Source organism: Podarcis erhardii (genome assembly GCF_964252035.2).
Source record: "Podarcis erhardii genome assembly, chromosome: 14".
NCBI lineage: Eukaryota > Metazoa > Chordata > Lepidosauria > Squamata > Lacertidae > Podarcis > Podarcis erhardii.
In genome coordinates, this window is record NC_138503.1 from 22,908,994 (window position 1) to 22,924,424 (window position 15,431).

A 15,431-nucleotide genomic window follows, 5' to 3' on the forward strand; every position below is an offset into this window, starting at 1 on the left:
TGGCTAGCTAAAATCAGGAGAAATGGAGATTAGGAGAGTGAATGTGTCCGTTATGTAACAGGGCATCCTGTAGAAGCTGCTCCAGCTGTTCTGGGGAAAGCACTTACATTATCCACTAGGTGGCGCTAGGAAGAAACACTTTATCGGTTCTGATGCTCTGTTTTTGCCCTTATTGAATGGCTCTTACTTACAGTCTGGCCTTTAAAACAATTCCATTAGCTCTTCCAAGCAACAGCTAGCAAGCGTGGGCTGTTGCTGGGATTTCAACTTCTGCCTAATACTTGTGGCTTGATTGCACTAACTTGAAACCATTTAAGAAAGAAGGAAAGAAATCTCTGCATTTACATTCACAGCCTGAGTTGCCTTTAGATCCTATTTGCTTATGATGCATTTTATCTCTGAGAATTGTGACACACTTTGCCCTCTTCTTCTCTGGGGTGATGCAGGGCCGGCCCACCCATGAGGCAAGGTGAGGCGACCGCCTTGGGCGGCAGGATCTAGAGGAGGTCATTCCTGATGTAGATCTTCATTCCTTCCCTGGTGGTGAGAGAGGTGCCATTTTGTGCTTTGCCTCAGGTGCCAAAATGTCTTGGGCCGGCCCTGTGGTGATGGAACAGGTTGTAAGGGTGGATTTTTTTTATTTTTTTTTGCAAATCCACCAATGAAGTCGGCATTGTGGGTTGCATCCAACTAAGGCCACATTTACACCATACGTTTAAAGTGCTGTGATAACCCCCTTTAAAGAATTCTGGGAACTGTAGTTTGTTAAGGATGCTGAGAGGTGTTAGGTCTACAGTTCCCAGAGTTCCCTGCTCAGAAGGATTGCTTGTTAAACCATTTTGGGAATGGTAGCTCTGTGAGGGGGGCCTCCTGCATGTGGCAATATTCCAAAGGGTGTGTTGTGAAGGACATGAAGGCATATTCCTGCATTGTGGGTGGTTGGACTACAGCAGGCCCTCAAGGGTCCCTATTTTCCTGGGAGAGTCCCGGACTTACAGAAGATGTCCCAGTTTCTGATTTGATCCCAGAATGTCCCTATTTTCCTTAGGACCCTCCCTACAGTGGTACCTCAGGTTACAGACGCTTCAGGTTACAGACGCTTCAGGTTACAGACTCCGCTAACCCAGAAATAGTACCTCGGGTTAATAACTTTGTTTTTTTTATATAAGATATTTATTAAGGTTTTCAGAAATAATACATTGTAAAACACAAAGAAAGGAAAAAACAAAAATACAAAAATGCAAAAATGCAAAAAATAAAAACAATTTAAAAACACATAAAGTTTCCACTTACTTATTTTATTTTGACTTATTTTCCAGACCTCCTCATACCTCCCTTTCTTATATTCCAATTCAAATTGTTTGTTAGCAAATCCTCCACTAATTCTTTTAATTATTTCACAACCTTATTTTCCATATCTCTTAAACATTACAGCTGAAAACCACTTAATTTCTCTCCAACATCATTCTAACATTCCTTAATTTTACAATATTTCTGCAGATAGTCTTTAAACTTTTTCCAGTCGGGTTAAGAACTTTGCTTCAGGATGAGAGCAAAAATTGTGTGGTGGCAGCGGGAGGCCCCATTAGCTAAAGTGGTACCTGAGGTTAAGAACAGTTTCAGGTTAAGAACGGACCTCCAGAACGAATTAAGTTCTTAACCTGAGGTACCACTGTATTTTCATCAGAGAAATGTTGGAGGGTATGGAGTTATGCAACCCTCGAGCCAAGAAGATAAGTAACTACACAACCTTGTTGAGAAGGCAGCCCTGTACAGGGAAGTTTTTAAAATGTTTTATTATGTTGTTATATATGTTGGAAGCCGTCCAGAGTGACTGGGTCAACCCAGTCAAATGGGCGGAGCACAAATAATAAAATTAATATGATTGTTATTATGGAATAGGATCTCCCTATTTTCATCGGAGAAATGTTGGAGGGTATGCTAGGTGTCCCTTTTGGCCTGTCCATCTCTACAATTTGGTGATTCTGAGGCTGCACAGCCAATCGCAGAGCTCTGCTACAGCAATTAAAGAAAGGTAACAAACCATCACAACAGTCATACCTCGGGTTAAAGATGCTTCATGTTGCGTTTTTTTGGGTTACGGACACGCCAAAACCCGGAAGTACCAGAACCGGGTTACTTCTGGGTTTCTGCGGTTGCTCATGCACAGAAGCGCTGAATTGCAACGTGCACGTGTGCAGATGCGGCGCTGTGGGTTGTGAATGCTGCAGGTTGCGAATGTGCCTTCTGCATGGATCACGTTCGCAACTCAAGCGTCCACTGTACAGTGGTACCTCTGGTTATATACGCTTCAGGTTACATATGATTCAGGTTACAGACTCCACTAATCCAGAAATAATACCTTGGGTTAAGAACTTTGCTTCAGGATGAGAAAAGAAATCATGCGGCGGCGGCACAGCAGCAGTAGGAGGCCCCATTAGCTAAAGTGGTGCTTCAGGTTAAGAACAGTTTCAGGTTAAGAACAGACCTCCGGAACAAATTAAGTATGTAACCAGAGGTACCACTGTATGCCTTATAACCCCACCTCTCACAAAGTGCTATAATTTCTCCTGCCACCTGAAAAAAGCCACTATCTCTAAATAGTGGGTTTTTTTGTGGGGGGAGGTGGGTATGGGGGGCAGTTCACAGGTCTAAATCTCTTGGCTTCCGCCTCTCGCCACTAGTGTGATATGCAGAGTGCAGCTGAAACAGCTACAAGTGCCAGTACCTTTAAACTTGCCTGCATGAAAAATATTGGTGGTGGTGGGGAACCATGCGCTCAGCTCCCTCCTCCACCCCTGCCAGCATCCCGGCCTGTCACAGCAGCACTCAGTCAAGCATAACTTTCTCAATTGTACGTGTTTCTTTTTCAGAAGGTACCAGGGAGCGTTGATTGAAGAGCGCGGGCTGAACAGGCCGGATAGAAAGGGGGAGAAAGTGTGAATTAATTTAGGCAATCGAATGCATAACACCTCCAACCCTTCAGCTACAGGAACAATAGCATGGCAGAGATGTGCGGCCTGCCAGGGAATGAGAAAGGAAAAAGCATGATTGGAGGCCGGTGACTAGGCAAGGAGATTTATGTGCAGAGCTGGAGGGCGGTGGTGGTGGAGGAGAGGGAGAGATATTAGATGAGGCAAGGGGATTGTGGGAACCTGGGGTGCCAACAATTTCATATCTCACCCTTCTTCTCAGCGGCCTGACATTGCTACTTGTATGGGTTGAGGGGGTCAGTCTGGATGATACCCGTGGATCCCTTCCAAACCTGCAATCCTGCGTATGTGGCATTAGAAGTATGTGGGGAAACTTGCTCAACCGGTCAAGCCACTTGCTTTGTTAAGGTAATAGCGTTGGCTGGCCTGTTAAGTACCACCATTTACATTCCCGAAGACATTGCCACAGAGACAAATGGGTGGACCTTTCCTCATAACACCTGGCTGGATGCCACATCATCCTAGAATGGAGAATAATTGGCCAAGTGGGTGGGGCTGTGTGTGTGTGAGAGAGAGAATGAACTTCGGCTGACTCTGGAAGCTGGAGACACAGAGACATGTCTTGCTCTGTGTTGGACCCCAAGTTATGGCTTTGGGGTCTCCCTGGGAACCTAAAAATAAGGTAAAGGACCCCTGACAGTTAAGTCCAGTCACAGACGACTCTGGGGTTGTGGCGCTCATCTCGCTTTACTGGCTGAGGGAGCTGGCGTTTGTCCACAGACAGTTTTTGCGGGTCATGTGGTCAGCATGACTAAGCCGCTTCTGGCAAAACCAGAGCAGCGCACGGAAACGCCATTTACCTTCCCGCCGGAGCGGTACCTATTTATCTACTTGCACTTTTTGGTGTGCTTTCGAACTGCTAGGTTGGCAGGACCTGGGACAGAGCAACAGGAGCTCACCCCGTTGTGGTGATTCGAACCGCCGGCCTTCTAATCGTCAAGCCCAAGAGGCTCAGTGGTGTAGAATGGAGTGTTAATGCTGCGAGTCCCTCCATCCTATGCTCAGGTTGTGTTTGTGTGCTTATGTGTAAATTCCCCTCACAGAGCTATAGTTCCCAGAATTCCCTAGGAAGATGAATTGATTGTTAAACCACTCTGGGAACTGTAGCTGTGAGAGGGGAATAGGGGCCTTCTAACAACTCCCAGCACCCTTACAGTGTCCAGGATTATTTTCTTTTTTAATTTATTGAATTTATATAACGCCCTATACCTGGAGGATTCTTTGGGGGAAGCCCAGACAATTTTTTTTATCTTGTGATTTTATGTTGTGAACCGCCCCGAGATCTATGGATGAAGGGAAGCATACTACTACTACTACTACTACTACTAATAATAATAATAATGTAGTACCACAGTGCTTTAAATGTATAGTGTGAATGTGATCTTTGGGGATGTGAAACAGGCACTACCACCAGTAACAGCCAAGCTTTGTTGCCCATGAAATGCTGACCCAAAGGAAGCAGGTGAAGGCTTCTGGGGGAGTGGCCTGGAAGTGTGTGGTTCCTTCTGCTGCCACTGCAAGACCCGCTGCCTGTGGCAGCTGCCTCAGTCTGCCCAGTGGCAGAGCCAGCCCTGATCCATCTGCATAGACCTAGTACTTCTGTCAGCATTTGAGATAAAAAAGATTAAACCAAAATAAAGGAGGGGCTTCAGTCCAGGCTTGGAATCAGGGGCAGCCTGGGCTCCTAGTATTTGCCCAGTGATGCTCTATGCCAGTACTGGCCCTCTTTACACACAGCAAGCAAGGAGCCAGCTGAGAAGGAAGCTCACTCATTGCTTAAGTGAAGCCTAGCTGGTTCTCTGGATTTATGGCCTTTGATTTCTTTACAACAGCGGGCCCATCCCAATGCAACAACTACCCATTTTCTCTCAGCGGCGACCGGAATGGTACATTAGACAACGCCATTTCATCACGCATCCTAGACAAGCTTAACACCGCATTGGGAAGCTTTTTGCTCTCTCCTTGAGTTTAATGCTTATTATTTTCTTACGTTCTGGAAGCCAACATTATGGGCAGAAGGGGACTCGCTAGCCATTATTTGTCAAGCTTAATTGCGCCTCTGAAATCAGCCTTCAGCCTTTAAGATGCAGAGTGCAGGTCTTTAATTCCACCAAAGGGTATCTGTGTACCTTTTCTTTCTCCATCTCTTGCTCTGGAGCAGCCAGCCTCTTCAATATTTAGTGTCTTCCTTATGGTTTTCTGAGTCCCTAGACACGGCGAAATGCTGGAAATGGAGGCTTTGTAGCTTCATTTTATTTCTGCGCTCATTTGAAAAGCATGAAGGATTCTTAGTGCTTACTACAGCCAGTAGCAATTCCAATGGCCAATTATGCTTTATTTTCTATTATGTTGAACTGAGCAACTTTATTACAGTCCATAATTTTCTGGGTTTTTTGTTTTGTTTTATAACAAAAACAAACTTTTACAGTGAACGCTCGGGTTGCGAACATGATCTGTGCGGGATGCACGTTTGCAACCTGCAGTGCTCACAACCTGCAGCTGCGCATCTGCGCACATGCGGGTTGCAATTCAGTGATTCAGCGCATGCGCAAAGCCCGATTTAGCGCATCTGCGCATGCGCAACTGCCAAAACCCGGAAGTAACCTGTTCTAGTACTTCCGGGTTCTGGTGGTCCATAACCCAAAAAAACGCAGCCTGAAGCATCTGTAACCTGAGGTATGTCTGTACTTCTACAATGCCTGCCAGACTGCTGCCTATGGAACATGTTGATATCAGGATAGCTCAGTTGGTTAGAGCATGGTGCTGATAATGCCATGGTTGTGAGTTTGATCCCCGTATGGGACAGCTGCATATTCCCACGTTGCAGGGGGCTGGACTAGATGATCCTCAGGATCCCTTCCAACTCTACAATTCTATGAGAGGCAACATGGGCCCAAGTTGTGGAGGTGCTTCTTCCTGCATTTCCCCTTCTGAGTCCTTGACCACATCACCTGAAGAAGAGGAATCTGACCCCAGCTTCATGACAGTCTTCTGCAGAGGACAGAAGTAGGCCAGGCAAGTTTCTCTATGCCTGCTTCTTACTGATGCCTTTGGGGCCTTAACAGATCGCACCGCATTCAAGGCACTTCTATTCTGGACACAAGTGTCGGGTGTGTTAGTGAACAAGAGCTGATGAGCGGCAGGGAGCTCATTTGTGCCTTCGCTCCAAGCCGCACGCCAGCTTCAAAGTAGAGGGAGGCCATTCTCTTTGCGCCTATAAATATAATTTCCAGGGATGAAGATGGGTAATTTTCACATGTAAATCTGGCTGGCTTGTCTGCATTAGTTGAGCTGCTGTGCTTGTTGTTTAAAGGTACAGAGTTGTTCAACGTCGCTTAAAAGAGATGAAGCTAGGAGACAGGCGAGGGGGGGGGCAGGAGAGCAAGCAAGAGATTTCTGCAGTGGCGTCACAAAAGCTATTTGTTCTGGTTCCCTTTGCCGATATTCCCCACTGCTTATATTTCAGAGCCAGTGTGGTGTAATGGTTAGGGTATTGGGCTCTCGGAGACCAGGGTTCAAATCCTTACTCAGCCGTGAAGCTCTCTGGGTGAACTTGGGCCAGTCACTGCCTCTCGGACTAACCTACCTCTCAGGGTTGTTGTGGTGATTAAATGAGGAGGCGGAGAACCATGTAATGCCACCTCGAGCTCTTTAAAGAAAAAGATGAGCTATAAATGCAGTAAACAACATGGAATAAATAACTAGAGATTCTTCTATCTGTGACCAGGTGAGAGGGGAATACTTCCTCACACTGCGCTCATTTGAAGAGTTGCGCTCAACCTCACAGAGTTAGCACACAGCTTGGAAGTTGACTGTTTACTGAATGCTTTTTTTAGGAAGGCCACAAAGCTCTATTAAACCAGGACACCTCAAAAGTTGTTCTCTGGAAACCACCTAAATTGTGGAGCTTTTTTTAATGAGAATACAAAGACAAAGCACCACATTCCACTTTTGAAATCCCAGATGTATGGCAGCCCTATCTAAGCACCTTCAGGCAACACAGAGACACTCATCTTTCATCAACTTGGTGCCCTCTAGATTTTTGAACTACAACTCCCATGTGCCCTAGCCTCAGGTATTCATTCATTCATTCATTCATTCATTCATTCATTCATTCAAAGTGATGTGGAGAACTGAATTTAAGTCTGGGGGTGGGGAGGAAAAACCTAAATTGACAGATTTGACCATTCTTACCCGGGGATGCTGGGGATTTGATCTTGGACTTCTTATGATCTGTCAGTGACCTTCAAGTGCCACTTATCTTTTTTCCTGGTGCCATCATTGTTAAGGGGAGAGGATCCCCCTCACTTCTTCTCTTGTACATTGAGTGCTTGTTCCGATGTCACCTGAGAATAGTGGGGTTCCTTTAGTTTGGGGTGGTGGTGAGCCTGTGGCCCTCTGGGTTCTGTTTGATTCAAACTCCCATCAGCCCCAGCTACAAGCAGTCATGGAGGATGGGTGCTTCAGTTCAACAGCATCTGTAGGGCCACAGCTTCCCCATCTCTGGGACTAAAGCCTTCTGGTTGCTGGGAGCACCATCCAGAAAGAAGGAGCCCTGCTGTGTCTCTGCTTGAGGAACTGTTCTGGTGTTTATTAAGCCTGATTAAAACAGGGCAGTGAAATCTGTGGTCATTTAGATACTGCTGAACTCCCAGCGCTCATCAGCGACAGCTAGAATGGCCAGTGGTCAAGGATGAGGGGAGTTGGAGTCCAACAAGCTCCACAGCCCTGATTTAATTCCTGGTTGGAGCTAGCCTAACAAGTATCAATTTAACAGTGCTGACCCCAAACAGCTGCTTAATCTCCTGATATGGTTAGCCAAGACTTGTTCATGGTGTAATGTAGGGTCTAAATATACTCCCTTGCCCAAAAGCCCTGTATTTGTATGGAAAGTAGGCACTGACAGCTTCTCAAGGTGCATGCTCCAACTTTTTCTTTTTTTAAAAGAACTATTTGGTTGGTTGTAGATTGGTTTGGAGTGGCCAGAGTTTTTCTCGTGGAGACCAGAGTTTTAAATTAAACAGCAGACACCTCTTACCATCTGCAACAAAAACCTAATTGACTCCCTGAGGAATCTCCCCCTCCCAAGAATACTACCAACTTGTGATTAATTCAGCAGTGCTATCTAAAAACAAACATCATAATTAAAAAAAAATTGACAGCTGATAATTCACATTCCTGAAAAATACAGAAGTTACGATTCAGGTGGGGGGGTATTTCCCCCACCAAACAGACCCCAAATGGGAATATGCCAACAACAACAATACCCACATCTCTGCGCTGCCTGGAGTTGCTAAGGTGAGTCTGAGTTGCAGATGAATGTCATTACTGTAAAATTAATTCAGTCCTCCTGCAGGATTGAGAGGCAGGACACAAGTCAATTTAAACAAGATGTTGTCAGTAACAGGTGCCTGAAATCCAGGTGGACTCTTATCATGAAAGCCATCTCTTTCAGACCATGTGGAGGTTTGCATTTGAGCAAAGGGACTTCCCTACATCCCGTGTTCATACCTTTCTCCTCCCCCATCTCAAATGATGACTGATGGCTCATAATGGGTCAGATTCAAATATGCAGTGGGCTATACATGTCAACCACCAGACGGTGGAAGATGTCAAGAACATATTGGGGTGTCAAACCAAATTGCCCACTGCAAGCTTTCCAGTTTGTGGGTATTCAGATGAATCTTTGGGGATTGCTTTCTGGAGATTTTTTAAAAGGCTCTGTAAATATTCAACGGGAAGGAATCCCCAAGGGTGAGTGCCACATCACTAATAGCATTTTATCAGGAGGTCTGCTCTGCATGATGTTTCCAGGAGGCTCTCACCTGCAGAATCAAGTGAATGACTGTGTATATAAGGGGTGAGATGATCTTTTAGGTAGAATTAAATGTACCTGGCTCCACCTGTCATTGGCTCTGGCTACAACTACTGCCTGGGCCTTCTGCCTTCCACCCTACTGATCTGAATGGGCACCACCCACTACTGTGAACAATTCAGGGGCAGGGGATTCTTGATGGAGCTGGTCTTTCTGCAGACCTGAAATAAGACCTGTTTCTCATCTCTCTCCCACTGAGAGAGTCTGCTGCAGCTAGGTAACAGCTGAACCTTAGCAGGTAGCGAAATGCAGTCGTCCAGGCACCTCTATCTGGTCTCCAGGATGCTCCCAGGACCATGAGTCTTACCAGCCTTGCTCCACACACTCAAGAGCTTTTCCCTGGTTGGAACGTTTCCTTGAACTGTGATGCTGCTTCTTCCTTGACGGAATTCAGTTCCCACCTCCCCAATTCCTAGTCCCAAGTCAGGGCCAAAACCAGGCTTCAAGGACCTTTGACATGGTACCTCCAATGCCATTTCTTGTGCCCAGCAGCACTGTCCCATTGGTTGTCTGGGGGCCCAGCAGGGAGGGCCGGGAGCAGTGGCCAGTGGCAGCATGGCCAAGCCAGGCCACAAGGGTGTGAGTTGCTGGGTCCCCCTGACAGTGCCCAACTTGGCCACCTGCTGACGCTACATCAATAGTAAGCAATTCAGTGCATCTCTTTGGGTAGAGAGAGAGAGAGTCATGTCCTTTCCCCGCGAATCAGAGGAATAGCCGAGCTCCTTTGTGTTGATAGGGATGGAAGCATTTCAATTAACATTGCAGTTTGGGCACCTAGCCATGAGACGTCGGCATTTAGTGACCGCGCAGGCTCATCCATAAGCCAATTTCCTACCAAAGTGAAATGCTGCACCTTGATGCACTGACCTCATATCTATCACGGGGGGGAAAGGGCTTTGCCCTCTGAGCAATAGGCTGGATATTCATTGAAAGGAGGACTGATATTTCTTAGCCCAGGGATGGGGAAGATCTGACCTTCCAGATGTTGCTGAACGCCAGCACCCATTATCCCTGCCCATTGGCTGATCAAAGCTTCCCCATCCTTGCTTTGCATAAACTATTTTTTTTTTTTTGCAAACTTAGCATAAAAGCTTAGCATAAATTATTTTTGCAAACTTTACAATAACCCTAGAAGGTACGTCAACATAAGCCCCATATTGCAGATTTGGAGAGGTGTCTGAAAAGAAGTGGTAACCTTTCTCAACCTGATGCCCTCCAAATATTGTTTGACTACAACTCCCATCAGCCCCACCCATCTATCCATCCCCTGGATATTGCTGGAGTATAACCTCTAACAACCCCAGCCAGCCATGGGGACCAGACTATCTGATGGATTGCCTACACCAGAGGTGGGAAACCTGTGGCATCTCCAGGTGGACTCCAGCTCCCATCAGCCCCAGCCAGCACAGCCAATGGTCAGGGATGATGGGATTTGTAGTTCCAAATTCGCCAAAATATCAGAACTTCAACTCTCCCCTTGCAAGCATTGCTGACCATTCCTTCTTCAAGCTTGCAGTCTGTTACACCCCAAAAATGTTTCCTTGGGGCTTTCCAAATGACATTTGTAGTCTCATAGGACAAACTAATGTGTCAAGCTTTTTCTAGGCAAGTTCCCTGTTTGTGTGTGCTGATCATGCATGCTAACGAGAATTCCAAGCACAAACTAGTGGTGCGTCATGAGATCATTTCCATCACTAGTCAGCGTCTCATGGCTATCTTAAAGAGACAAGGCTATCTTAAAGTTGTGGTTTTCTGGAAGCTCCTAGACAGTGATAGGCCACATCCTTGACTGGAACCACTGTGTGGGAGAAACTAACAAAGGAAAATCACAAGAAAAATGAATAAATCTCAGGCAGATATGAAAGCATTATCTGCTTTTGCAAATGAGTATCAACAGGAACCCAACACATTTAAGTAAGATCTCTGTCAGGAGTCTAAGAAAATAGCACCACCAGTGTTGAGAAATGGTTTAGATGTGACATGGCAAAATTTGATCTGAGGTGTATTCAACTGACTTTTACTCAGAGTTATGATTCATGATCAAATCTTAGGTCTATTCATTCCAATGGGGCTACTCTGAATAAAGGTTAATTGAAAACAACCACATGCCTAGACCCCTCCAGAAACCCTTTTTAAATTGTGCATTTATAATCATCTGTGCTCTTGATTGTATCAGGGTGGTTATGTGCAACCCTCTTTTTTATGTTGTTGTTTCCTGCAGAAGTTTCGGAGTGGGCTTATTGCTTCATTTCCTGTTGGTGAATATCCTGTACCTTCCTGTTGAACTCCTGTAACTTCTTAGGCTACTAATGTTACTTGCACTATGGCTCCCTAAGCCCTTGCACCTAGTGGACAGAGAATGCCAACATATGTATTGTTACGCAGAACCCCATTCTTCAAGCAATGAGAGACTCCAGACGTTACAAGCACTTCCCCTAGGGTTTGGGTTCCTTGGACCAAAGGTTAATGGAGACTGTGGGGTCTTTAGGATATACCGTTTTATTACACATATATGCTCCCCTCACAGAGCTACGAAGCCTGAGTGTTCCCTCTGGGAATTGTGGGGGGGGGGGGAAGAGGGCTCCCCTAACAACTCTCAGCAACTTTGACAAACTACACGTCCCAGAATTCTCTGGGGGAAGCCATAACTGTTTAAAGTGATATCGTGGTGTTTTTAATGTATGGTGTGAATGTGGCTTGCTGTTTCAGCTTTAGCTCTGACTCCCTCCTGAAGTCCATTGCCCACAACTGCTTGTTTATAATTTACCCAGAAATCCCTGGTGCCCATTGCCATGCTGATGCCTCTTTATGCAAAAGGTGGGCACAGATGTGGTTATGAGGCTGGAGCTGCATGCCGTTAGGGAGAAACAGTCAAGCAGGCCTAAGACACTTCAGCCAACACAACCTTCCTTTGCTACCCCTTCTCTTCCACCACCCACTATGTATAGTTATCACTTAAATAGTTTGAGCCCTTTTATAGCTGGGACGGAACAAGAAAGCTGACCTGCCTCTAATCTTGTTTCTGTTCTCCAGTAGCCTCCTCTGACTGGCATTAATTTTCTATTTCCATCTTATCCACCGAGCCTCAGCCAAGAAGGGGTAGCCGGGGGTGTTTTGCTGTGGGGTTTTGTGGCTTCCGAACTGAGCCAGACAAGGTCAAAGGGCAGAAGGATGAAGGGAAGATTAATTGATTGCCCCACAATGGCCTGGCCTGTCTGAAGCAGCCAGAGGCTGTTGGGAGCAAGTCAGCCTGTTGAGGCCAGAGGACATGTGCCCTGGTTGTGGGGGCTGTGCTGCCCCTTGGCCCCTCATGGCAACTGCTTCGGGGGTGAGTGGGTGGGTGAGGAAAAAGGAATCTCCGTTGCATTCATCATGAACAAAACCTGCCATGCCACTACAAACCGTTTTTTCAGTGGAGCTTGAACCGAGTTCTGTAAGATGGGGGCCAGCAAATGAATTTAGATGACCGTTTGCCGGAGGCGGGGAGAAGCCACCATGGGCACAACGAAATAGTCTTCCCACAACCGAACTGTTGCATGCAGTGCCTCAAAACAAGGACAGTCTTTCTCTGTTGAGCTCCATACCCTGTTTTGCACAGCAGAGGTATGCTCAAACAAACCGCTTGATTGTGGCAAATCCAAGCGCTTTACAAGAAATATCAAAATTATTAATAAAAAACAGTTTATGTCATGTATAAAAGAATGAAAACTAAGAGCAAAAGGATGAAAATGCACCAGCATCTACATGTCTGGAGATGCCCAAACAAAAATGTTTTAAGTAGGTACTGAAAGCAGCACAGCAAAGGTGCCTGTCTGATGTCAACAGGCATGGAGTTCCAAAGTGTAGTTGGTGCCACACTAAACAATTGATTTCTTACAACTGCATAACAAGCCAGTTACATGCCAGTTCCTCAGATCGAAGCAGTTAAGTGGGCACATTTATTTATATTTTTTAATGGCATGATGGTTAAATATCAGGTGCCAGGGGAGGGTTCTTATCAAGATTGAATGGCATGGCCGGAGCAGGGGAAGTTTGATTTCCCTAAGCGTTGGGGGAAGAAACTTCCCATTGGTGCCAACATGGAAATCCCATTTGTTTCATTTTCCCCAGCCATCTTCAATTGCTTTGCAGTGAAGACAGTCCTGCACTCCTTCTCTGGCATGAGATGGGTAGCCTTGAGCACAGTACACAGGTCACAGGAAGGTCACAGGGACAGAGAAGAAAACGACATTGGAAAGCTCTGCTTAGAACAGCCTTTAGCACTGAGACTTTTTTCAGCCAGAGGCCGCATTCTCTCCTGGACAACTTTTGGAGGGTCATATGCCAGTGGAGATTGGGAGCCAGAGGAGACAGTGAGTGGAGCAATGAATTTCAGAATGGCACAGGGAAGCTATTGTACCTACCCTGCACAGGTAAGGCAGATTTATTTATTTCTATCCCACACTGCCAACTACCCACTATAGTGCAAAAACAGGGTCACAGGGCCCACAAACACTCATCTTATAGTAGCAATTGTATTGACTTACAAAGCTGTGGTTTTAATACCTTTACACAATTGCAGTCCGGGTTCTCTCTTCCCCGCAGTCTCATTTACAAGAGTTTCGTATCTTGCTGCTGAAATCCTGTCAGTATATCACATACCCTTATCAAGAATATAAAAGGGCGTTCCTTGCCTCTTGTGTACAAAGAATTATACAATAGGGTTTTCCCAACTGAGCGTTTTGATTGCTGTGCTCTTAGGGCCACCTTTCATTTTTTATGAGGCCATTCTAGGACAACTTGGTGATATTACTGTGCTTTGCCAAATGTACAATTAAGCAAAAGTTTACACAGCCAGGGTAAATAAATGGGTGCTTTATATCACCTCTGTAGGCATCGTGCCAAACTTGGAAGTGACCCGAAAACATCACAAAAGCATCACAAAAGGAGGCAGAACGGGGAGGGGGCAGGACAGGGTTTTTGCAGGCTTTTTCAATGGCGTTTCAAATATACGTGATTTCACTTAAACATATGGTGCCTTGAAATGTAACCCCCGCATAAATTGGTGGTTGCCTGTATATATAGTTGCATTTGGCCAACAATACACAACTGCTGTTGTCTAGGTATGTCATGTTATTACATTTCCAGCCGCCCTGCCACAAAGATTCTGCTATACACAAGAACTGGTTACATGCTCCAGTCTGCTATACTAAGTCAAGAACAGAATATTCTGCTAGCTGGTTCTGTTGCACATGTGTAACCTGCTTCGAAAAGAATCCACTGTTCCTGTGATCTTAATACCAAAGGAGCATTTAGTGTGCCTACCCATATGAGGTTATTCTGTCAGAAAGCAGCTGACATCCTTGAGCTGTGAATATGAAATTTCTCCTATTAACTCTCCCCATTTCAGGAACCTGCTTTGCTGAGATGTTTTATTTTTTTCCATGTAACTTGGCACAGCCTCTGAGCTAAGTGCTCTTCAAATATGGAAAATCTGCTGAAAAACAAAAAATCTTTGATTACCCACAGAACATCCCCGAAGCAATCAGGAAGGGCAAAACTATAGTTTCAACCACTGCTGGCATGGGACTCAGAACTAAGTTCAATTAAGGCTAAATTCAATAGGATTTACTTCTGGATAGATGTGGATAGCACTGTAGTGTCATTTGGGAGTTGAAATGATGGGATCCAGTTGAAGGCACATTATGAATATCAATGACAGGCAAGGTAAAGTTGACAAAGGCTTTAAATGAAGAAATGCAGCAGGTTCTGTGGGAAAGACACTCCTTTCCTTACAAGCCAACAATTTTAATGCATTTTGATTACAGTCCAAGTCCTTAAAAGTACTCACTGTGGTGCAATGCAGATTGTTGAGCATAATCTAGTCAGGGCTCTCATGTAAGCCACACTGAAATACATGGAGTTTAGCTCCACCGTGATGCCATTTCTGTAATGTGTGATGAAACAGAGGCCTACATTCTTTAGAACACTATCCTGTGTTTAGTTATTAAGAGCTATTATATCTGCGCTCTTCAATCAAGTTATAAAAGGGCAGTTATTTTTTAAAACCATAGTAAAATAGACAAGCTGAAAACAAGCAAATTCATAAAAGCCACAGCAAAGTAATAGACAGGTGAAAATAAAACCGAACAAAAAGTTTAGAAGTCTGGGGAAATTAAGGTCTCTATCTGGTGAAAGAAAGAAGCAAAGTGAATGTCAGATGAGCCTTTCTAAGATTTCCAGAGGGATAGCGTGTTTATTTCTGTGGTGCTAAAACACAAGTAATGTCATCTGGACCTAACCCTGCATTTCCTTTGCATTTCACTGTTTGCACACAACCCATTCCCACTGGTGTGTGTGTACACCTGCCAACTTAGGATAGCCTTTTAGGGAAAACATCCTTACAAGGCAGCTTCTATAAAAATAAAACCCACATTTCACGTTGTGCTTAAGTCATATTTCAGCTATCATTAAAAACGATAAAAATGTGTTAAGCATAAAAATGACCTTAGCTGTAAAAAAGAGACTATTAACAACCGGAATGCCATTAAAACAATTATAACATTTAATGTATCTGCTGAAGT